The sequence below is a fragment of the Sarcophilus harrisii genome, chromosome 1, assembly GCF_902635505.1.
Source record: "Sarcophilus harrisii chromosome 1, mSarHar1.11, whole genome shotgun sequence".
In the NCBI taxonomy this organism is placed as follows: Eukaryota; Metazoa; Chordata; class Mammalia; order Dasyuromorphia; family Dasyuridae; genus Sarcophilus; species Sarcophilus harrisii.
This window is the reverse complement of record NC_045426.1, coordinates 71,309,843-71,335,039: the sequence shown is the minus strand read 5'-3', so window position 1 is coordinate 71,335,039 and position 25,197 is coordinate 71,309,843. Positions and strand designations below refer to the sequence as shown.

Here is a 25,197-nt window from a genome sequence, read left to right as displayed (position 1 = left end):
ATTTTCACTTTTTTCTTTTTTAGATATTTTCCTATTATTTTCCAATTTTGTTTATTTTTCTGCTTAAAATTTTATTGTATATAAAGGATATTCTATTCTAATTCTAACAAGAGTTATTCTGTTTTATTATTCTAATTCTAATAAGATTTATTCTATTCAATTATTCTAATTCTAATAAGAGTTATTCAATTCTAATAAGAGTTCTATTAACAGCTTTGTTTGCATTGGAATAACAGCTCATTTATTCTTTAGTTGATCAATCAACAAGGATTGTTTTGAGCATACCCAAAGAATAAACAATTCTTACTTGCAAGTAGCTTACATTCTAGCAGGGGGAGAGAAAATAAGTGCACATAAAAATATATGCAACACTAAATGAAATCCTGTGAACTACAATTCTGTAATATATTGCCATTTATGCTTTCTAGGTCTAATTAATGACTTAAATAAAATATTGGGGAAAGAAAGAACCAATAATCCTCAAGGTAATCTAATTACTTTAACATCTATTGATTTAAGACAATAATAGAGGCTTAAATTTAGTTAAAAGCTTAACAAAACAAAGTACTTTGAAAGAAAAGAAAAGGATTTGGAGTTACAAAAGACTTTAGAGATCATCTAACACAAGTGTCAAATGATGTGGTCTGCAAAATTTCTCCATGTAGCATGACTGAGATTAAAATGTAGTTGGAAAATAAATAAAAACACATTATGAGATAATGTTAATTTGTAGTTTTCTAAGTCAAGTCTGCAGGGATTCATTCTATTAGAGTTTGGCACCACTAATCTAACACAGCTTCTTAAATTGTGATTCAATTATATATAATATAGTTTCATAACTAGATGTGAAGGGTTGCGAAATTATGATTTATTCACAGTAAATGTTTGATTTGTATACATATTTTATATACCTATATACCCAACATCACATTAAAAACTTCTCAGACAAAAGGAAAAGGCAAATGGAAAAAGTTTTAGAAACCCTGATCTAACTAATCCCATTATTTTACAGAATGGGAAACTAAGATCTAGATATATGATCTAATTTCCTCAGTCACAGGGAGTAATTATAGGCTTTCACTGGTATATAAGGAGAGCATTTTGCCATATCGTAAGAGTTCTGTTAATACCTTTGCTTGCACTGGAATGAATATCTGATTTATTCTTTAAGCTATTGATCAAGTATTTATTATGATTATGCAGTTTGAACAAGGGTTATGGAGAATCAAAAAGGAGCATCTGACTGATATATAAGGCATCAAGGAGTCACTGGCAGCTTTTGAACAAGGCAGTGACATGATCTGGGTGGGTTGATCAGATAATAAGTCACAAGCAGAATTCTTTTCAAAGTTGAAAGAAAAAAATAATAGGAGTTGGTGAAAATCTGAAGATGAAAGATGTAAGATCCAGCAAAAATGATCCCAAGCCTTTAAGACTCCCTCAGCACACTCTTCACTCCTCCCCATTAAATATAAACTGATACATACACACACACGCATCTTCATTGGCAAGAATGATGAACAAATAGAATGATAACACAATTTGGGGCAAGGAATTGCTTTGGAGACAAGGAAAACATCTAGTTTTGGAGAGTGATTTTATAATGATGGCAGAACATCCCCAATGCTGGATGGAACTGCAACTCAAGTGAGATGATAGAAAAAGAAAATGAATTTTTTTAAAATCCCTAAAATATATTACGATTGGAAGATACTATCTACCTCCAGAGAAAGAGATGACAAATGGAAATTGCATCATATACTCTTAATATATGGGTATGAGTGTATATATTTATAGACATTTATGTGTGTGTGTATATATATGTACAAATCCATAACACACATACACATATGCATTTAGTGGAGGAAATAAAGTACAAAGTGTTCAACAGTGAACAAAAGAAAAACTTGAAAGAAGCAAAGCTGGGCAACTTTGCAAATAATTGTTGTATTTATTACACAAGTTTTCTTGAAATGTTAATTTGTTTTATTGAATCTTCTCTCTTGTATTCTCTTGTGAACATGGAAATATTCTTTTTAACCCCTTTTCTCATGCTGTGTTTAAGATGAATAGAAAATTAACAAAAAATACCTTATGGTTAAAATTTTTAATCCCCTAATATATTCATCTTCAACCTCTAGAACTTTAAAACAAAACTGTCTTTATTGTTGGTTTTCTTTCTTTAATAAAAAGTTAGCAACCCCCCCAAAAAAAGTTAAGATTTAAATAAATGTTAATGCCTACATATTTTAAAATCACTAATTTTATTTTTCTACTGCCACATCAGTGGAATTCCCCTCAAATATCACCAGCAGTTTTTCTAGGCAAGGTCCCATAATTTTGCAAGACATGATTTTTTCAAAAGCAACATTCTTCAGTGTTCATTGGATAATCTGCAGGAACTGAGAATGCAATAATCATTTAATGAAGTCATTCCCATCAATCATACATATACATTGAACTTTCAGACAGAAAATCATTTGTCTATGACGTAAGAGATCAAAATAGCCCATACCGATACAAGGAACAGTCACCTTTGTAAGGAAGGACACTGTCTCTGCCCTATCCTACTTTTTCCTCCTTTAACTTCACAAGCTCATTTTTAAGAAGACATTAAATGCTAAGAAAGTGTCTTTTAAATTTATTGGTTCAATTTGCATTTGTATTTGAACATAAATTGTGTATCATGTAGTAAGTTTTTGATAACACAATTAAAAATGAATTTTCAGTACTATCATTCAACCAATTTAATAAGAATGACAATATAAACACTGCTTCCTCAGCCATCCCTCCATGAAATACAAACTGATACACACATACACACACACAGACACACACCTCTTCAAACGCAGAAAGAGCAGTTATCCTAATAGCACATGCATAAATCACATAAACAAATTCAAATTATACTCACTACAGTATCACTGTCTTTGATTTCCATGCTACTTCTCAAGACTCCCCTCCCACAAAAAAGCCTTCTGAATTCTGCTTTGTATTAAACAATATTCTAATGATAATTCTAGTGTATTTTTAATTTTCTAAACAAGCTTCTCCATATTTTACTCTAGATTATCAAGATGAAAATAAACAACCTTCACTCCTGAGTGAAGAAATAAGCAGACCAGGAGAATATGACTACCAGCATACTTTGGAGACATTGTAGATTCAATTCCTGATCAACACAATAAAGCTAACAAGTTAATAAAGTGAATCATATGAATGTTTTTGTTTCCCAGTACATATAGAAACTATTTTTATACCATAATATAGTCTATTAAGTGTGCAATAGTATTATGTCTAAAAAAATCTATATACCTTAAGTTTAAAACATGTTATTGCTTTTAAAAATGGTAATCATCATTTGAGGCTCTAGTGAGTCATAATCTTTTTTGCTGGTGGAGGGATTTGCCTCCATGTTGATGGCTGCTGACTGATCAGGGAGATGGTTGCTGAAGGTTGGGATGACTGTGGCAATTTCTTAAAATAAGGCAACAATAAAGTTTGCCACATCGATTGACTTCATTTCACAAAAGATTTCTCTGTAGCATGTGACAATGTTTGACAGACTTTCACCCATAATAAAACTTCTTTAAAAATTGGAGTCAATCCTCTCAAACCCTGACACTGCTTTATCAATTAAGTTTATGTAATATTCTTTAATTTTGTTGAAAGGAGGAGCAAGGAGAAGGAGAGAAATAGGGTGAAGGAGCATGTCAATGGGGCAATAGGAACACACAAGATTTTGACCATTAAATTTGCCATCTTATGTGGAGTAAGTTCATGATGCCCCAAAACAATTACAATAGTAACATAAAAGATCACTGTTCACAGATCATCATAATAGGTATAATAACAAGAGAAAAAGTTTGAAATATTGTAACAATTACCAACATGTAACAGAAACATGATGTAGGCACATCATAGTTTTTCTTTTTACAACTCACTAGGATATGTTTCTAATTGAGTTTGATAATATTTATTTAGAAAGCTATGGCAATAATCTAGGGAAGGAATAAAGCCCTACACTAGTGCACTGGCTCTGTGAATGAAGAAACTGGAATAGAGATATGGAGATAAAGCCAACCACATCAAGTAACTGAATATATATGAGAAGTGAGGGAAACTGAAAAACAGCAGCTTCTCCAAGACTGTGAACCCCATGTTACAGACACAATGCTTTTAAAGTCTTGCTTGAGATCATCCATCTATTAAGCTCCTAAAATTGGCCTGGAATTCAGGTCTCTCTCATTCTAAGGCCAACACATATCTATCCAAGAAAGCCATAAAACCTAGGCTTCAGAAGGAAGGTTCCCAAGAGGATAATAAACCCTCTGTTGACTAAGCCTTTCTAATTAGCTTGCATAACCTTCGGAGGGGACATGAGCATACCCAGAGAACCTCCAATAAGGTCCCCAGCCCCAGCCAACATATAGAGAAGAGAGAAATTACATCTAAATCCAGGCAAAGGAAACAAAGAACTCTTGCTTATCCAAGTAAGTTGAGGATTTAAAAATATATATAAGCCTTCAGAAGCTATCAAAGCTAATTTCACTCCACAGAATTATCCATTAACACTGGGCTATCTATATCCAAAGCACTCTAACCCAGGGAGCTGGAGACCTTTCGAAGCTTGACATTCTCAACTGCATGTCCATTTCTTAGAGATCTTGTCCTCCTGATTTTATCTGCCCCAGACACCAATTGTCTTCTCTGATCCATGTCAGCCTGACCTTGATTAACTCCTCTGTACCTTTTCCCCGAGTCCCTTTGTCAGTAAGGACCTTTCCCCTTCAAAGGGCTTGAATAGTATTTTGTGTTGTAACTCCCTACTGGGGAGTTACATTATAGCTATCTTAATTCCTTTCTTATCTCTCTCCCAGTAGATTATAAATTCTCTGAGGACAACAGCTAAGCATCTTTACCTGAGACTAACAGTACTAACAGTACTCCAATACTAACATGGAAAGGACTGAAACACTGAGTAGGTGCACTGAAATCAGACAACTGAGCAATTAAGGCTAATTACTTATTGGACAATACTCTATTAGCATATGCTTGGAAAATGGCCCTTCCCATTATTCTGTGCTGGCTTGATCTTTTGGTGTATACAGATAATTGTAGGAGGGATTAGGGGGTGGAGTAAAACAAGCCAGGGTCATTTTTGAGTGTGAAGGGAAGTTGGGGAGAGCTTGTGTCCATTCCCTTCACTTCTCCCTCTAAAGAACAAGAATAAAGGCCAAGGACTTTTTTGCTTATCCTGACTCCGGCTGAGTCTAAGGCATCCAGGATGCTAACTCAGTCTTCACAGTAACAGGATTCCACATCTTCACCTGAGACTGACAGTACTCCAGTTATTAACAGTAGTCCAATACTAACAGTATTCCACATCTTCACCTGAGACTGATGGTACTCCAGTTACTAATAATATTCCAATACCAACAGTATTCCAGTTACTAATAGTATTCTGATACTAACAGTATTTCACAGCTTCACCTGAGACTAACAGTACTCCAGTTATTAATAGTATTCCAATACTAACAGTATTTCACATCGTCACCTGAGATTAGTTCAGTTACTAATAGTATTCCAATACCAATAATATTGCACAACTTCACCTGAGATTAACAGACTCCAGTTACTAACAGTATTATAGAAGGGACAGGGGCTTAATAAATGCTTGTTGTGTTTGTATATTTGTAGCACAGCAGCCACCTGTTCCAACTAATATACACCTACTGCACATTTCTTGTCTATACTAACTGCACCCCAAGCCAGTAACCCAGTCAATATATCGTTCTGATGGCTCCTTAGATGAAACCAACCATGAGATGCCATCAGCTTTTACTCTCAGAAACTCACGCTCGCTCGCTGCTGTTGTGAGCTATAATTCATACTGTATTAAAGATTACATTGTACCTACTCTTTGCTCTAAATCTTAAAATCAATTTCTGGCCAAAAGCAACAAAATCCTGACCTTGTTCATGTGTATGGAGAAATAAGCAGGAATTTAAACCCATTACTTAAGGCTACAACACAAAAAAAAACAAAAACAAAAAAACAAGAAATTACACAGAGAAGCAAAGTTGAAGATCTCATCAAAGAAAAAGTAGAAAGAAAAAAAAATGCTAGTCAGACTCTAGTCCAGCATCCCACTGGAATTCCTCATGACATCAGGAAAAGGTAAAGAAAGGTACTAAAGAATAGACTGGAGTGCCTGTGGCAAACTTGTAGGGCATGAACAAGAGTTTATACAGAATGGGGACATGTGGGGGAGATGCTGCCTACATCACTGAAGGGAATACCCACATCAGTGAGACCTCAGTACCATTTGAGTGCCTAATAAATTCCCTGTTAACTTTGGGTTGTATGCTAACATTTGGAACTGTGATGAGATATTTTAGGTTTCTGAAAGAAATCTTTGCTTCAGTCATAACCAATAGCCATGAAACTCAAAGGTAGCTCCAAGAAACAGGGCATGTAGCCAGATACTCAGCACTCAATATTCAGATTGTCTTGAAATTCTAATGTGTGAAAATAACAGGAAAAAAAATGTTTTACCCACTAACTATAGAGGTTCCCAGCATTTCACCATCTGCAGAACAATGACAAGAAGAGGCCAACTTATAACCAGATAAGGAAGAGCAAACTGACAGGTTTTCAACTATTAAATGTTACTGACTTCATTTTTCCACATCTGGTTAAGCTTTTAAGTTAAAAAGAAAATCTACTCAGCAAACAACGTGCTTGTAATATGAAGCATGAGGATTATTTTCTAGCTTTTCACTAAAGCGTAAGATTTATTTGACTAGTCCCCGGGAATACCGTGATAACTCACCCACCACATAAAAGCTTTCAAAGTGAGGCTTTCAAAAGCTGAAATCTACCTCCTCCCTTTGCCCTCAAAAAACCACATGACTATAAAGTTTCAGGTAAGTAGCATAATGTCCATAGCTGATCCTTTACTTCCTCAACTTCAAATTAGGAATTTTTTTTTAAAGTCACAGGCTTCTTTTTAGACCAATCATCGATGCACTAGGATTCAAAACACCACAAAGTATATGTACACAAAGTTAAAATTAAACATCATGACTTTTAAATTCCTCATGCGGTTTAGGCCCCTTAGATGCAGTACTCTCTGGTTTGCATTTGACTTGGAAGAACCCTTTAAATAAATTCTTTTTAATTATGAAAGAAACCTGAAAAGAAACCGTGGTATGCTTCAGTTTTGCATTGATTAAAATGTTCTATCATGAAGATGGAACAAGCCTGCTTATTATTAATTCAGATGACTTTTTGGTTATTATAAGATTTTTCTGAAGTAAGCAGGAAAGAAAGGAAGAGGAAGGAACCTTGAGTGAGACTAGCAAATATTCATTCAACCAAAAAACATACGGAAATCTATTTATTAGGTGGCAAGGCCTGTGGGGGGATCAAGGGATGGTGGGGAAGGACACAAAGATAAAGAAAACCCTAATCTGGACCTCAAGGAACTCACAGTGTAATCCAGTACAGTTCTAATTTCTTAGGGCTCATTCTAGACCTTAGAAGCCATTAAATCCTCCTCCACCCTCCATTTCATAGATGAGAATCTGCAGCTTAGAAAAGTTAATTAATTCAGGGTCACACCTAGATAAGTGCCTTATGTAAGATTGGAATTCAGATCATCCTGACTCCAGGACATTATGCAGGCCATCAAACTGTCACTTATATGCTATTTCTATCAAAACGGCCTATTCATTGATCTCAATTAATGATATTCCATCTCCCATCACCATGCCTTTGGACAAGTTATGCTTCAGACATAAAATGCACTCCCTTATCACAGCCACCTCTTAGAACCAATTCCCACAAAAGACTTTCCTTATTTCACATTTGTACCCCCTCTCCAAATTTGCATAATTTTGCATATATCTTACATGTGATTTGTATACATGTTGTTTTCATGTAATAGAATGTAAATTAAGCTCCTTGACAGAAAGCACTGTTATCTTTGGATTCACCTAGCTAGCAAACATCAATACTTATCTTGAAAGCCAAATATTTCAACATCTGGGATGACCATAATGATAATTTTGCATTTATAAAACTGCCTTCAGCAGCAGGTATTTAAAAAATGTGCCTCTATTTTTGTTGTTGTTCAGTCATTTCGGTCATGTCTAACTCTTCATGATCCCATTTGTAATTTTCTTAGCAAGGAAACTGGAGCAGTTTGCTAATTTTTTTCTCTAGCTCATTTTACAGATGAGGGAACTGAGGTAAACAGGGTTAAGTGTTTCTATACTTTTGATTATCTTATGAGACCTAAGATTTACAAGGGACCTTAGAGATCACCTAACACAATCTCTTCATTTTACAGATGAGGAAACCAGCTGAAGTGGATTATCATATAGCTAATAAATATTTCAGGTAGAATTCAAATCAAGATCCTGACTTTAAGTCCACCACTCTGTCTACTAGCCTGTGATGCTTCTATCCATTGTAAATTCTTTAAGAATCAGTAAAGAAAAACATTACTTTCTTTTCTACACTACAAACAAATTGGAAGATAAATATTTTTCATGTTAGCCTAAATAAACATAAAACATCTCCCATTTATGATGGAAGTAGTGAATTTTTAAAAATGTATATTAAAAATAATTACAATTTGTCATTAAAGAAAAATGCTCAGAATAAATAAGATTGTTGTCTCTCTTAAAACAATGTCAAATGTATGGTTTTGGTAATAATTTTCATCAATATATGGTATTCTCTCCTTATAGATTCTATATTTGGAGACATTTTTTAAAATACTTATTTGCAGTGATTCATCTCTATTCCCCTTTGCAAGCAATGGTGATTTTGGGTGGTGACTTAATTGGTGACTAAGGAACAAGATGAAATAGAGCCCCCCAGGGAAATGAACTGATGACCCTGGTCTCATCAATATGGTATTCTAACCAAATTATAGCACAGCAAAACATTCCATGGAGAATTCATTTAACAAACTGGACACATTTCAGTGACTTCTGGCACTTGATGAAGAATTTCAACAAAATCATTAATTGGCTTTGTGAACATAGGCAAATAACAATTATTTGGAGTCTCATTTTTTTTTTTAATCAATAAAATAGGAACAATACCAATTACCCCATAATCCAAAGGCCCCATTATGACACTCCATAGAAGCCTGCCCTCTCCCCTTCAATATCTTTTAGACTCCAAAATTGGATCAAAATAACCTCTTACCTCTTTCCCCCTTATTATCTCCTTGTCCTTGAATCCAAAGTACCATTATCTAAAATCTGAAACCCTCAGAAATGTGACTCAAGTAATTTTCATTAAGATCCTTATAGATCTGTTTTAAAAGGTTTCTTATTTTATATTTTATAAATGTTTTATTAACAAAAATCAATCTCCAGTTAATAAAAAAAAAAAAAAAAAAAAGAGGAGAAGAGATGGATTTGCCCTCCCCATTCTTGGGGATTTTGCTTGATATCTCATCTCTGGAAGGAAGCAGAATGGAGCTGGCTGTAGCAAAATCGCAAGTGGCCTCAATTTGACCTTAGTATTACTTCATCTCTCTAAATGTCTCCTCCACTGATTCTTCTTTAACTTATGAGTCAATATTTAACAAGTCTATTAATTCCATTACAGTAGTTGGTGCTTAAGTGTTGTTGATAAAAATTAAGGTTGTCAAAACTTGTTCTAGTTCCCGTTCCCAAATTTCCACGGACTTCAATTAATCAAAGAAGCATTTATTATGTGCCCACTGTGTACTAGAGTAGGTACTAAAGATAAAAAATTAATTAGTTCCTGCCTTCCAAGAATATGTATGGAAATATATGGAAATGTATATGGAAATATGTAAAAAACCAATACAAAGTTATATGGGGTTTTTTGTTTTGGTTTGGGTACTAATAACTGAAGAGAACTGAGATTCATTCAAAAATGGTGCCTGAGCTAACATACTCAGAAAAGTCTTCAATATACAAGGCATTTTCCAGGAACTTATATGTAATTTGCATTTCACAACATATGGAAGTAGTATACATACACACACACGTATATGTATATACATGTATATGCATTTTATTTATGTTTATTTTATATATATATATATATGTATGCTTATATAATATACACACATTCAGATGTATACATGTTTAGATGTATTCACATATATAGACACGTGTGTGTGTGTGTGTCTATGTGTGTGTAAAATCAAACTTGAGTTTAAGGATTAGTTACATGGAGACCCAGAAAAATTCTGGGTAACACACAGTGTAACGTTATTCCAAAGTCTCATTATGTCACAATTTATTCCCCCAAACCATACCACAACAATAACAATAATGCATGTAAGCAAAATGGGTCTCTATTAATTTGGGGATAGATAAATCAAGGCACAAAAAGGTATTTGCTACAGAAATAAAAATGAAGAATTCAAAAAAAACTTGACAAGATTTTTGTTGACATGACATCGAGCAAAGAAAGCAGCACCAGGAGAATCACATACATAAGAACTACAGTCATGTACTTTTTTTAAAAAAACACACTTGTGATTTCCTATGTCTAGGAAAGTATCCCAGAGGCAACTGTATCACTGTTAAATAGATGCTTATAAGAAAACAATGACAATACCAAAAAGTAGTCCAATTCTTGATTCATTGTAATGAACAATCTCTGTCCTGGAGAATGAGTGATGAGAGATGGCTACACTATGACCATGGAACATGGTATAAATTGTTCACTAAGGTCATGAAGGGGGTTGGTTTTACTAAAATACTAAATAAAATACTAAAATATTTTTCTTAGTTCCCCTGGGAGATTTTAATTAGATCTCTGAAGTTCTTTTCAAATAAGGATCCAGTGATATAACTCAAAATATTCAGAGCAGCACTTTTAGTAAGAGCAAAATCCAGCAAATACTCATTCTCTGGGGAAAATGCTAAAGCAATTTGAGTACATGGACATAAGGGAATGACAGATATGAAAAGATATCTAACTGATGCAAAGTGAAATAACAATTACAAAATTGTAAATAGAAAAAATGAAGGAACAAGTTCTGTGAAATTATAATGACCTTGCTTGAACCCAAAGAAGAAATATGAGAATGCACCTCCTTTCCTGTTTTGCAGAGATGTGGAGATTATGGGCGTGAAATAGCACATATGATAGCCAACTTGAGTTAGTTTGTTCCTTTTTTAACTGTTTTGTTTTAATTTAATTGGGAAATATACATGATGTAAAAACAAAATATACCATTAAAAATTTAAATATTTTCATTTGTTACAAGGGAAGGTGGAATAAGATAAGGATATAGTTATGGTTAATGGGAAACTGCTAATGTTAGAAAAAAAGGCAACAATAAAACTTGATTAAAATTTTTTAAAGACTATACAACCAAAGAACAAGATGTGTCAAGTTCTACCATGTTGGAAAGTTTTCAAGTGTGGACCTGGTAGTAGATTCTGTTACTTGAGAATAAATGCAGAATAAGTTCAGAGAAATTCACAACATCTGCTTAAATATAAAATTTTCATTTTTTTCTGCCATAGCAACATTGTAAGGCCATCTACAAAATTAAGGAAGTGAGATCTGTACTGGCAGAAGATGTATACAAAATCATAAAAGTTTTCATCAGTAGTGCTGGTATGGATCTGCTTCTATTTACGTATGTCTAAGTGTGTATATGTGTGTAGATAGCAATTCCTCACTCCAGACAGGTGTACTTACCTACCTCTGCTGACTTGTGTCTGACCATGCTCTGGGAACTATTCTAGCCCAAAATAAAAAAGACTTCCACACAAGTTCTGCGCTTCTATATTGAGATTCCATTCTCCTTTTTGGGAGCTAAACCCAGATCTCTTTTCTGTATTTTAAATACAACTCATAGCCTCCCTTGACCCAATGTTATTCTTCCACCCTACAATTTGACCTCCAGCACATGTGTAACTTGCTACCTGTGTCTACAGAACACTCCTACTTCTTCCCTTACCTTAGCTGACCTCTCTCTATCTACCTGGCCCTCCCAGTTCAGCCAAATTAACTAGTATCTGTGCTTCCTTGTCTGTCCTACGACGTCTTCAATTCCATTCCCTTGTCTATAAAATGAATATTGTATGTCAGCCTTTGAAATTTGTATCTCCTTGACTCTAAATTCACCAACATTCCCATTATGATTTTGGTCTTTTCCAAATATTTGCTAAAGTGATTTGCCTAAAACATAGGATTGACCCCACTGATCCCATGCTAAATGAATTCGAGTGTAAAGTTATCTCTAGGATCAAATATAAATTACTCTTTGAGGCATTTAAACACTTCATAATCAGGCAGCTAGCAACATTTCTGAATTTATTGTACTTTATTCCCCTTCCCACCCAAACTGGTCAAACTGGTCTTCTGTCACAACATTCCATCTTCTGTCTCCATGCCTTTGCAGAGGATATCCTCCAAGCCTGTAAGTTGTTCCTTTCCTCACCTTTACCTCTAAGCAATTCACTTTCCCTCAAATTTCAGCTCAAATTAAGTCTTTCCTGATCTGTGATGTCTTAATTACCCTAAAGTTTCTTTTTTGTAGGAAGAGAATTCTACTAATTCAGACTTTCACATTCTTAATGAAACCAGAAGGCAAAAGGAAAGTTTCAGCTAAATGAACATAGGGCTCACAGGTTTTCCTGAAAGCAGCAAATAAATCACAATAATTTGCAATAAAGGATTGCAGTAGATAAAATGCAATGACTTGTAATAAAAAATTGGAAACTCAAAGACAATGTGAAAAACCATTTCACTGGATGTTTAGTTACCGCTCAAAAGTAGTAAGTGCTCAGAAGAAGTGCAAAAACCTAGCCTATGAAAATAACTGCAGCTTATTCACCAACATCTGTTGCAAAGGATGAAGATGAAAAGAAATCCTACCAAGAAAAATTTAAAAACTCTAAGATAAAACTTAAGCTATCACATACTTTATTCTCACTAACTTCAAGATAAAGGAAAGGCTAGGCATTGATGGTGAAAAATGTTGGAAATATGACTATAAATAAAATTATTAGAAAGAAGTATTCATACATATAATATATGTATACATATGGAAGTATTTATACATGTAAATCATGCGATTTCTTTGAGATAATAATCAGGATACCCTGGATCAGGATAGCACTAAATAACATAAGCTCATAAAGCAAAGAATTGATTGTACAACAGAAAATAATCATTTCTGATAAAAGAGTCATTCCTAAATCAGAAATCAAAATGAATGCAAAACCAGAAGAATAAAAATTTAAAAGACAGTGTAGAACTGAAACAATTCTAATCTGATGTATTTAAACAAATAACTGATGCTGAAAAATGGGAACTGGATGAAGGAAAAGATCAAATTGATCATGATAAATGCATACAGAATTTTTTAATGTTACAAATATAAACTGATTTGTAAAGTTTTACTGAGAAGGATGTTGTTAGATTATTGAGATACTTCCTCATAAATTAGAGAAAAAGAGTGGGGGAGGTAACAGTTTAAAGAGAGCTTCAAGATTCAACTAAAAATATTTCAATAACTCTTTTTGAAGAATATGGAGAAGGGAGAAAGAATCCAATTGTTACCATTTTCCCAATTTTCCTTTTAAAAAACTGAAAAGAAAAAAAAAACAAAAAACAATCTCTTCTATATGTACAGTCAAGCAAAAAAAAAAAAAAAATTCCCACATTGTTCATGTCCAAATATGTATATCATTCTCAGCCATCATCTATCTCTCTTGTTAGGAGAGAATCTCCTGGATTCTCTGGAATCATTTGTTGAACATGTTTTTGAATCTTTCTTTACAATGTTATTATTGTATAAATTGGTCTCTAGGTTCTATTTATACTTTATTTTGCATCTCTTCACAAGTCTTTCTAGGTTTCTCTGACATTCCTTACTTCATTAATTTCAAGAATTGGTGAGTTTTCTCCTTATCTTGCTCTAAACCAGATCTTTAGAGCAATTCCTAACCATCTCTACATCACGGCCCTCCCCTTTTCCAGCCTCGTATATTTTATTGCCCATTAGTTTAAAAGCTCCTTGAAAGCAGGAATGATCTTGCTTGCTTACATTTATGTCCCCAACACTTATCCTAGTGTCTAATAAAATCTTTATCTAAGTACCTTAATGAGCAATAATATAAATACTTCTTTATAATATAATGTAATATATGTATGAATACTTCTTTGTAATATTTTTTATTCATAGTCATATTTCCAACATTTTTCACCATCAATGCCTAGCCCTTCCTTTATCTTGAAGTTAGTGAGAATAAAGTATGTGATAGCTTAAGTTTTATCTTAGATTTTTAAAATTTTTCTTGGTAGGATTTCTCTCCATCTTCATCCTTTTCAACAGTTATTGGTGGATAAGCTGCAGTTATTTTCATAGGCTATGTTTTTGCACTTCTTCTGAGCACTTACTACTTCTAAGCGGTAACCAAACATCCAGTGAAATGGTGTTTCACGTTGTCTTTGGGTGCTTAATCAAAGCCTAGTTTCAAAATGCTTTTCAAAATTTATAGCACCATTAAGAGTGCTTTTATGTGCCTCTTTTCCTACAGCTCCCCCAACATTTTCCCTTTCTGTCATTTTAAGCAAAGAAAAATTCTTTTTACCATCAAGGACAGAAGAGCTGCCATACTTTGACTCTAATAACAATACAGTTTCAGATGTCTCTATAGAAGTACAGATGAGGACAAAAATGGGAAAAACAGACTCAATTAAGTATCCATAGAGGGAGTCTGTGCTGTAGTCAATTGTAAGGGCTTTGAGAGATTATCTTAAAGTATCCAAAGATGGGGAAGATACCAATGGTGGAGGTAAGAGCTTAGATCTTATTACAACCAAAGAATAACTGAGAGAACATTAAGAACTACTGACCCATATGCCTATTTTGCCTTCAACATAATTTTTTTTTGAGAATAATCTACACACAGACTGATTAGAAGGGGAACAGGCAAGGTGTTGACAAGTGATGCTATACAGAAAATCACAACCTGATCATCATACAAACTGAGGAATATAGAGAATGTAAGAGCCTACTGAATTGATTGACTATAAAAAGATATTACTCAAAAAAAAAGCCTCTCTGATATTTACAAATTAAAGTTCTTTCCAATGCATGTCAATAATATATGATTCCTTGAAATATATGCTAGTAAGAGATAATCCTATCCTACAACCATCGTTATTAATACCAAGCAAAACAAAAACAAATGTTTCTCACTATCATGGAATATGGTCAATATAACATCTGAGATAAGGAAGGGTTAGATTCTCTATGGATGGTCCTACAGGTGTTTGTGTTTACAAATAACACTGTGCTGAAAGCATTAATCCCAGAATTTTGCAGAGCTTCCTAAATAATATATGCAAGACTAAAAAATTTGCTCAATCATATGCCCAGGAAAAACCAAGTGGATGAATAATATTGATTGAATGTCTAGGTTATGAATTGCAGTCAGATAGACAAGCTTTAGAGTACATCTATCAGTATACTCACCTTGGAAAGACCTATAAACAGACAAGGAGGCTTTAAAAATATGTCATGAAAGAAATGTGTGACTGTAAAAAAAAAAAAAGATAAGGCATCTAGTAGCAAGAAGGAGAGAACAACAGCAGATAGCCTATGCACTCCATGAAATGTCAGAAGAACTATAGAATAATGATAATGAGAATATAAAGGAGAATTACCTTGTAGGTTATATCAGTATGAATAAGACATGGGGAAAATACCCATAATCAATAAGATCACAAATCTATTCAAGTACCAAAAGTATTACCTTCCTACCTACCAAACTTCTACCAACTGGGATGATACCTAGGATATAATTCCACCAACTATGTTATTCTTCATTCTGGTAGGGAGTAAGCTGAAAAAGCATTGCACTTAATGTTGAGACTGATTCAAAAGTCCTGATCTACTCCTTATTATCTACATGATCTTGGATCAAATTACTTTCTTCCCTGAGAGTCATTTTCCTCATCTATAAAACAAAAAGCCTGGACTACATGACCTCTAAGCTCTGGTCCTTCCCTACCCATACTCTAAAATTCTGGGCTTGGTGATATCATTCCTACTACTGATCATCATCAGATTTCTGTCCCAAAATAGGAAAATAAACATGAAAGTAGACTTAGTTTCAATTGTTTCTCTGCCAAAAGGTTACTGATTAGGCTGATACTGAGGTCTAGCCCTTTGAAGAAATGCTCCCATCAAATAATCTTTAAAAAAAAATCTGACAGGTTTGATGAGCCAAGTAGGTCTTTAAAGGAAAAAAGGCAGGGCGGAAGGAGGGGAAGATGGGAATTTTTTCTGCCTTTTAAAAATGTGCCCTTTAAACACTGAGAACACTTGCCAGAAATTAAAATAGTCTGAAACCTAAAGCAATCTCATTTTCACTCATAATAAATTTTTCATTATAGATTAAAAGGACCTTTGGCAGCACAAATGAACAAATATATCCAAGTGGGCTAGAGGCCTAAGGAAGAAAACATCTTCACAAAACCCAGAAATTGCCAAGATCTCAGCCTTTTGGATGCTTTACTTCCTTACTTTTGAGACAAAACATCCCCTACCCCACTTTTTTTTTGAAGAAAGTCACTTTAGCCAGAAGAAATACTGAGAATTCACTAATTCATTCCAACATTTATTAAGAGCCTATTATTGGCAAAGCACTAAAATAATATTATAGGATAATAATTCTAATAAGGATTAGGAGAGATATCAAGACAAAAAGTGGGAAAAATAACAGAATATTATGAGTCAAGAAAAGATGCAGCTAGGTAACACTGTCTATTAGCTTAAAAGTTAAAAGACTTAAGTTCAAATCCTGCTTCAGGCAATTATCAGGTGAGGTGGTCAAGTCATTTAACTTTGCTCAGCCTTAGTTTCCCTATCTATAAAATATGAAGGTTAGACTCAATTACCTTTATACAGTCACTTTCAGTCCTAAATCTATTATCCTATTGGAAAGGAAAATAAATGCTGTTTGTTATTTGGTTATTTCAGTCAAATACATTCTACCACAAATAATCAAAGGATCATAGATTTGCCATTGTTATTGTTCAGTCATGTCCAACTTTCTATGATTCCATATGGGATTAAGTGACTTATCCAAAATCACACAATAAGAATCTGAGACATAGTTGAATGCAGATCTTCCTGATTCCAGACTCAGTGGTCTATCTAGCTACTTCCAGTCATAGACAAGTACAATTCTCTCATTTTATAGATGAGGAAACCTGTCTCAAAAGGGTGTACTAACTTATCCAAGATCACATAGATAAATAAGTGGCAGAGATAAAATTTGAACTCATGTCCAAATGCAGGATTCTTTCCATGGGATCACATTACTTCCCATATATCATTGTATTCTTGAGAGAAGATCGGGAGAAGGTGTACTATTTTTGTCTCCATTTTACATAGGAGAAAACTGAGTCTCAGAGAGTAGACAAAGTAATTTCCTACAGCCAGAAAGCTACTTAGTATCTGAGCTAGGATTTGAATGTACCTTATCCAGTCTCCAAGCCCAGAACTATTAACTGCACAATGCTGCTAGAAACTCTGGTGGGGTGGGATGGGGATCAACAAGCTGACTTTTGGACATGCTGAACCAGTTCAATCATGGAGTTAAAAAGACTAGTCCAGTGCTCAGCTCCAAAGTCAGTGCTGGAGATGTGCCTCGGTCCCTCTGTGGGCAAGCTGTACACCTCAAGACACTAAAAAAATCTGGTTATTCTCAGGAATGTAATACAACAGGATAGAAAAGTGATGCAGCATTTCTCTTATATAACCTAATCATCACTCACTGAGTCTTTGAAGAAATGAGGGGAAAGAAGAAATAAAGATCCTTTCATCCAACCCCTTCACTTTACAGATGAGAAAATTAGGTCCAGAGAGATTAAGAATCTTGTCCAATGCCACATAATAGGCAGGCAGTGAGTGTACAGGTGATATTAGAACACCAGGAATCTAAGATTCCAGAATCAGTGTTCTTTCCAATGTACCCCACTGCTGGCAATAGCTAATCAAGAGAGTTCTAAGACCAAACATGTCAGACAGCCCAATACTATTTCACGCATAAAGAATTAGCTTTTTCTATTGAGTAATATATTCACACTTCTCCTTCCCTGTTCCTTCTTCTTTTCTCTGTCTCTGTCTCTGTCTCTCTCCTCTCACTCCCCCAACTCCTCTCTTCAACCTGCTTAAATAACTTTATTTTTTTAGCTTTTTATTTTCAAAATACATGCATAGTTTTTAACACTCACTCTTGCAAAACCTTGTGTTACAAATTTTTTCTGCCTCCCTGCTCCCCATCCCCTCCCTTAGCAAGTAATCTATGTTAAAACATGTGCAATTCTTATATATATTTCTACAATTATCATGCTGCACAAGTAAAATCAGATCAAAAAGGGGAAAAATGAGAAAGGAAAAAAAAAAGCAAGCACTGTTTAAATAACTTTAATCAAGTTTTGAGACAGAAATAACACAGGATTCAAGGAGTAATTTTTTTTTTAAATAACAAAGGAATGAAACAAAATTTTCCCCATCAAAAATACACTTTGGGTTTATATCATGACCAGATTAGGGGGAAGGAAAGAAAGAAGAGAGTCAGAAAGAGACAGAGAAAAGCCAAAATAATGATAATTCACTATCCAACTGTTACTTCCTAAATCAAGTTCTCCCTTCAAAATCTATCTCCCTATGCTTCAATTCAAATTCCTCAGCCACATTTTGTTGGAAATGAGCCATAATTCCTGGCCTACTATTGACTCAGAGTAATCAATACAAGTATCTGTTACTGAAGATGATATGTCCCATGTTGGACTTTAAAGTCCTGATTTCTACTCTAAATAATTTCTATATCAGTCCCCTGACAATCCAACTCCTTAGAACCTGTAAGACCTCATTTTTCTACTTCAAATAATTTCTATGATCCATCAATCCCCTGACAATCCAACTCCTCAGAACCTGTAAGACCCCATCAACACTAAAAGCATGATCAGCACCCTAGTTGTACCTAGTAACTTACCTAGTAAGCCCCATTCTATTCCCTTCTCAACATCCAAAGAAAAATCCAGGCATGAGAAGTAAAGGAAGGTGGGGGTAAAAAAGAAAGAGAAGAAAAAAGGATGGGATAATTCTCTTCTGGCACATCTAGCCTAAAAGGGATTGAAGGAAATAAGAGGAAATAAAGATTCCTCTCTTTATATTAAATTGTGCATTCTTATCAGTCTTTCTGGCTTCTTAATAGAAGGATCTCCTTTATAAGGACACAGTGGCTAAAAAATAAAGAAATCTTACCAGTCACAGTTTTGTCCAGTCTGACTAATCGGTTGTCTATCCTCACTTGATTGAGTGAAACCGGAGAACAATCAAAACTGTCAATCACTGGGACATCTGTTCTTAGTGCTGAGTCCACTACAGAACAGCATCTCAGGAAACTCCAAAGCTGAAAAATTAAACAAATCTTCACTGAAGTCATTTTTTGCTATTGTAAGTAAACTTAAAAAGACATTTGTAAAAGGACTAATTTAAGAAAATTTCAAGCAGAGCAACGAGAGAGAGAGAGAGAGAGAGAGAGAGAGACAGAGAGAGAGAGAGAGAAAAAGAGAGAGACAGAGAAAATCAACTAGAAACAGTATTGTGGTTGCCATGTCAACTGATTACAGGAACAAACTCCAAAGGGACCAAAGGGGAGATATGCCCCCTCCCCCATTCACTGACAGTGCTTCTACCATGTCTGGAAAGTAAAATAAACCTAAAGAATGGGTATCATTTCTGTGTCATCTCCTTCCAAAGTTCTGCTGATGTTTTGGACCTTCTCTCCAGATGTGCTCTGACAATATAAATCCTATTCATGATCTAAGACATAGCACCATCAATTTAAGTGAGAGAGGACTGTGCAAAGCCACCTGCCTCCCTTTCCCCTTACAGAGATGTTTGGATCCAGTAGCCTGATATAAATCAGGAGGACAGAAGATGGCCCTAGATGAAATGGGAGAAATTGGCCTTCTTAAGACTTTAACAGGTTTCAGTTTGACTGAGGCAACATCCATTCAGTGTTTAAGCATAGATAAAAAATGAAGCAAAGAATGGCCTCTTTTGTCTAGTTGCTGCCCCCCAAAAAAATCAATTTAGGGGGACCCCTCAGGGTTTCTGGCCAAAACAAAAACAATCACTATTTGCATTCACTTTGAGTCTGAGGGGCTCAAACTGTGATCAAGTCTAGGCCTGGGACTTACAGTTGATCAAAGTCAAAGTGATTTGTGTTTAAGATAGGGTTCTAACCTATAAACTTCCAAGATAAATAGTGAGTATTCGGTGATCAAAATTTGCATTCCTTTGGGCAGATCACATGCAGGTAAGGATATGATACTCTATATGGAGAGAAGGAAAAAAGAAGGAAAGGGGAAAAAAGGATAAGAGGAAGAAAAAGAAAAGGAGAAGAAAAAAAGAAAAACTAAAGGAAACTGGCCATACAATCCCTTTTCTCAATGCCCATAGAGCTTAAATTCCATCTCACACTATAATCACCTATATCCAGAAAGGTAACATTTATAAGGTGCTTTAAAGTTTGCAAGGTGCTCTACAAATTTTATCTTCCCGGGGGGAGGGGGGGGGCGGGAGGAGAGGGGGTAGATGCTACCAGTATTCACATTTTACAGCTATGCAAACATAATTTAAAAGACTTTCCCAGAACTGGTAAATGTCTGAAGTCAGCTCTGATGCTCTATCCATTGCACCAAAAGCTGCCTCCTAGCACTTTATTGCACAGTCACATACTACTGACTGATATTTTGCACATAATATAGTCACACACTAGCCTCTCCCTTATCAACCTCTTCAACTCCCATGATCTCTAACTATGCTCTACTTCAGCCGCCCACAGAGGAAGTTCAAACTTCTGACCTCACTATTACTCCAAGATCCTAAACTTTGGGATTCCCCTCCTCCAAGATCACCATTGTCTATTATTCTACCTCTCTCAGACCTCACCATCTTCCCCTTATCCTCCACTCTCATGAAGCCACTCCTCCTTAGTCCATCAATAAGTCCATCAACAGAAAGACCTTCCTAAGATCCAACATTCTGCATGAATTTCTTGTTCTTATTCTCTAATCTGTTCCTAACCTTGCTAATCTCTACCCCAATCAACCCCATTATTTGTTTTTTCTACTCCTCTCCCCCCCCTTCCCTCCCCCTCCCGCTACTGATCCCTACAAGAATTAAGTCATTTGGTCCACTATACAAATTCATGTTCACCTATCTCCAATGGACATTCAGTGCTATAAGCTATGGCATACAGCAGGAGCTTAATAAATGTTTCTTTCCTTCCTTTCTATTCATCTCATTGATTTTCTCCCACAGTAGTATCCCCAGTTGCTACTCCAAACCTCTTCAGTCAGGTTAACCACTCTATTATCACCTCATTTTCTTTTACTTTACAAAATTTAATATTAAATTTTGTATCTTCCTTCCTCATACCTAAAAGTCTTTTTTTCTTCATTCATTGTTACCTCCTCTTTCCCTTACAGGACTAGGAGATGCAACTGAGATAATTAGGGACTATGATGAAGAATCCCTGACAAGAACAGAGATATATCAAGAGTATTATAATATTCCTTTCTGAGGTTTTTGTTTTGTTTTATTTTAAATAATAGCTTTTTACTTTTCAAAATATGTACAAAGATAGTTTTCAACATCTACCCTTGCAAAACCTTGTGTATCGTATTTTTCTCCCTCTTTCCCCCCAACTTCCTTCCCGAGACAGCAACTAATCCAATATAGGTTAAACATGTGCAATTCTAAGCATATTTTCACATATATCACGCTGCACAAAAAAAAAAAAAAAAAAAATCACATCAAAAGGGAAAAAATGAGAAAGAAAAACAAACAACAACAATAAAGGTAAAAATACTATGTTGTGATCCACGTAGTCCTTTCTCTGGATGCAGATGGCTCTTTCTATCACAAGTCTATTGGAATTGCCTTGAATCACCTAATTGTTAAAAAGAGCCAAAGTCTATCACAATTGATTATCACATAATCTTGGCGTTTCTGTGTACAATGTTCTCTTAGTTTTGCTCACTTCACTCAGCATCAGTACATGTAAACCTTTTCAGGCTTTGCTAAAACAAGTCTGTTAACCTTTTCTTACAGAACAATAGCATTCCATAACATTCATATACCATAATTTATTCAGCCATTCCCCAACTAAGGGCATTCACTCAGTTTCTAGTTCCTTGTCACTACAAAAAGGGCTTCTACAAATATTTTTGCACATTTCCCCTTTTTAATGATCCCTTTAATCATTTTAATGATCTAGATATAGAACCACTAGAGACACTTACGCTTGCTGTTGATGAAAGTTGTGTCTACAAGGGAAAAAAAAAAAAAGATCACATAAGAGCTCAGAACGGCTTGACGTTCTACTTACTCCTCAGCTCCCTGGAACATGACTTCCATCTCCATTACTCTTGTACTTAAAGTGCTCTGTATTTTCAGTAACTTCTTTGTTACTAAATCCAGTGACCTTTTCTTAGACCTCCATCCTCCTTTTCCTTTCAACAGCCTTTGATCTTTAATACTCTCACCCACAACGGGATCTGTAACACTGATGTTTCCTGATTCTCCTTCCTACTGACTGTTTCTTCATTGGCTTAGCTTCCTCTCCCTACCAAAAGGTTGGTGTAACTCAAGAATCTTTCATTGGCCATTTCTCTTCTTTCTCTTTCCTTTGGCAATCCCATCTGGTTTATCTTGGTTTTATCACTGTTACTTCAATGCAAGTAGCTTCCCAGGCTGCTCCTATAGACTTCCAAGCTCCCTTGAGCATCTCCACTAGTTCTTTATTGTCCTTCAAGAACAAGCCTAACTGTAACCTACTTACTTTCTTTAATTTTTCTCCCTTTTCAACTGAAAACAATCTTTTCCCTCAAATTTCTCATTACAATTGCCCAATCTCTCCTTTTCCTTTATCATTTCATCTTCTATCCTATTCATTTGTGCAAATCACCACTACTATTTCCTTTGAAAGCTCTTCATTTTAAAGTCAGGGATTTATTATAGCTTTAACTCTTTGAATACCCAGCATAGATCTGTGCACACAATAAAAGTATGATAAATTTTTGTCTACTTTAATTTCATTTGTTAGGTCTTTGTGCAAACATTGCAAAGGAGATCATATGTAACTCTTTGTGACTTCATGTATTTACCCAAAAAAGAAAGCTCAAAATATGCCGACTGACAGGTTTTCCCTGAATATGAATACCTACTATTTGCTTTACAGAGTGTTACCTAATAAGTTTTTAAAATATAAATGAAACTATTACTTGGTTGTCTAATTTTCACTGGGTTTGGTGACAGGAAGACCTGGGAGGAAATCCTACTTCACATATTTGTGTTGTGACCAACTATGGGGCAATTTGCCATCTAAATTTTTAGGATCCAAGGTAGATCAGTTTGTAACAGAAACAGGGAATTAACTAACTATAAATATCAAACCATCAGACTTTGATCATTTTCTCAATTTGTCACAGACTCCTATAATTTTAGAGCAACAAGAGACTTCTGAGATGTCCTTTTCCTTACGCCTCATTTTTCTATACAGCAGATGTAGTGCAGATCTGTTCTAATTTATCTAATTTCAAGATGCTTTATTTTCACACCAGGAGAGCCAACCTTTTCACCTCAGTACCAAATATGAATGCCCTGGCAACACTTAAAGAATGTCTTTGAAGTAGTTAAATTCCTAGGGTCTGCTCTAATAGTGCTGTTTACCACCTGCATCTGGCTCATTAGTGCTGACATTGCCATTTATTAAGTGTCCAATATCAGCCAACATTGGATTACTCAATTACACAAACCAAAATAAATCTTTTGCTCGTTTATTCTATTCAGATATTAAGATTTTGATGGGAATGATATGAGCACTACCCTCTCTAAATATGCAGAACACAACCTCCCAGTCCATCATATATTTCTTTTTTTCTCATAATTTTGCCAAAGGAGATCCATCCAGAGTGCTAAGGGTCCCTCCTGGATTGAGGAGGAATAGCCAAGTTTATTGTTGTCATGTCTGATCCTTCATGACCTCATTTGGGCTTTGTTTGGCAAAGATACTGGAGTGGGTTGCCACTTCCTTCTCCAGGGTATCAAGTGAATCCTTTTGGAGAGGCAGAAGTTAAATGACTTGCTGCAACTCACACAGCTAGGAAGTATCTGAAGCTAAATTTAAACTTAAATCTTTGCTAACAGAGTCAGTGCTTTAATTCATTGAACTACCAGCTGCCTGATAGCCAAGTTAATGTTTAAAAATTATTTCATTCCTAGAACCTCCTTTTCTACCATTTTGCTACCATCATAGCAACAGCAAGGACTACTCAAGTGTCACTTTATATTTGTATTGCAAATTGCCAAGGTCAGCGAAATAATCACCAAGTAGCCAGCATATTGGTGATAAGTCTGTGTTCTCAGTAAGGTTGATCCTTGGGAAGCAGACACAATATGGGCTGGGACCATATGGGACCATGATGGAACCTGTCAAAGTTTGCACTTAATGGCAGAGCCAATGAAAACCCAAGGTCAACTGCACACCACAATGAGACTGGGATTATGACTCTGTGGAACTGCATCTCACAATATTCAACCAAATCAGCAGACTCCCAAAATGATAAGCAAGCCCATCAAATCAAATGAGGTATGCTCTTTCAGCAGAATCATATTATTTGTATATGAAATGTCTTTTAAATCTACAGTTTGTAACTGGTATTTGCTCCTATTTCTACCTTATACCAATTACTATTTGTATATCCCTTATAATTGTGCTTACACATACACATACACCCACACCCACACACACATGCAGAGAGTTTTTGTTTTTCCACTTATGGGTTCTGGGATTATTCCCTCAGTTTCTATTGCAGATAGGATTTGAGTATTTGATTCATGAATATTAACAAAAATGATGATGGGTACCATTTATTTATGTAACACTTCAAGATTTATGAACACACATACATAGGACATCCTGACACACCTGCTGGTCAAATTTGTCCAAGCAAAAACTTAGCATTCAAAAGGGATCAATAAAGGGGAAAATTTGAAAATTTTTAGCAGAAGGGAAATTCATTTAAGACTAGTAGTTCCATAAGAATGTAACTTATAGAGAAAAGATCTGGGTTCCTTGG

The 25,197-nt window shown here is 35.1% G+C and overlaps 1 protein-coding gene across 5 annotated transcripts in view; it reads right to left on the bottom strand.

The window, feature by feature from the left end:
• The window catches only part of GRB10 (growth factor receptor bound protein 10), a 263,879-nt gene that overhangs the window by 188,911 nt on the left and 49,771 nt on the right, over positions 1-25,197 (bottom strand). For 3 of the 5 annotated variants that reach the window (XM_031957203.1, XM_031957204.1, XM_031957208.1), the window contains one exon: positions 19,310-19,457. The exons of the other annotated variants lie outside the window; for them this stretch is intronic. The gene's annotated coding sequence lies outside the window, so the exon portion shown is untranslated. The remainder of the gene's footprint in view (positions 1-19,309; positions 19,458-25,197) is intronic. 5 annotated transcript variants of the gene reach the window in all.